Here is a 1,414-nt window from a genome sequence, read left to right on the forward strand (position 1 = left end):
TGCCAAGGAGACGGGGCGAGGAGCGCTCGGGCGGAGCGAAATATAGGCGGGGCTATACTGACGAGGAGACGGCGGGGCGTCGTTGCCAAGAAGGCGTGGAGCAGAGAGAGACGCGGTGCAACGTGTGGGGAGGGGCTACGCTGACGTGTTTGGCGTGGGCGGGGCGACGTTGCCAAGGCGACACTCAGGCGAGGAACGCTGGGCAGGGCGATGTGTGGGGTGGGATACGTTGACAGACGTGTATGTGGGCGGGGCAACATTACCAAGGAGACACTCAGGCAAGCAACGCTGGACGCTGTGACGTTAACTGTGACGTGGGGCGAAATTGACGGGGAGACGTGGGGCGGGGCGAAGCGAGAAGGGGCGATGTATGCTGCTAAGTCACTTCAGTCGTGTCCGACTCTGTGTGACCCCATAGACGGCAGCCCACCAGGCTCCCCCGTCCCTGGGATTCTCCAGGCAAGAACACAGGAGTGGGTTGCCATTTCCTTCTCCAATGCATGAAAGTGAAAAGTGAAAGGGAAGTCGCTCAGTCATGTCCGACTCTTCGCGACCCCATGGACCGCAGCCTACCAGGCTCCTCTGTCCATGGGATTTTCCAGGCAAGAGTACTGGAGTGGGGTGGGCAGGTGTGTGGGGGCGGGGCAATATTACCAAGGAGACACTCTGGCAAGGGACGCTGGACGCGGTGACGTTAACTGTGACGTGTCGTGGAGTGACATTGACGGGGAGACGTGGGGCGGGGCGAAGCGAGACGGGGCGATGTATAGGGCGGGGCTATATAGACTAGGGCGTGGCTGGCCGACGTTGCCAAGGAGACGTGGAGCGTTGCCACTCGGGGCGGAGCGACGTAAGGACTTGAGGCGACGTGGGGGCTGGAAGACGCGTTAGGGGAACCCGAGAAGCGGCTCTGGGCCAAGTGCTGGGCATGCTGGGAGTCGCCGGGAGACTGTAGGCGGGGCGAAAGGGCGCGGCGGTGTCTGGGGACAAATAGACGGGCCCTGAGGCGGCCGAGCGGAGGCGCGTGCGGGGAGGGGTGGGACTGCGAGTGAGCAGGGGTGTGCGTACACGTGTCGTTAGGGAAGTGGGCCGGGCCGGGACTGATAGAGGACCGTGCACCGTAGGCGGGGCGGGGCGCCCGTGGGTGGGGCCAGATATCAAGGTGCGGAGCGGAGCGCCACGACGTAACCTGAGGAGCGGGGGCGGGACTTCAGGATGTGCAGGGTGCTGGCGAGCCACGAAGCTGCAGCTCTTCCAACGAGTGCCGCGTTAGCTGGGCTTTGCTGCTGGGGAAGCGCGCAAAACACCCGGAGACTGCAGAGCGAGGAATACTTTATGCACACGCACGGAGCTAACAGAGACGGGGTACAGAACATCAAATGAGGAGCAGGGAAGTAAGGTCCGTCCTCACTAG

This window comes from Capricornis sumatraensis, chromosome 21 (assembly GCF_032405125.1).
Source record: "Capricornis sumatraensis isolate serow.1 chromosome 21, serow.2, whole genome shotgun sequence".
In the NCBI taxonomy this organism is placed as follows: Eukaryota; Metazoa; Chordata; class Mammalia; order Artiodactyla; family Bovidae; genus Capricornis; species Capricornis sumatraensis.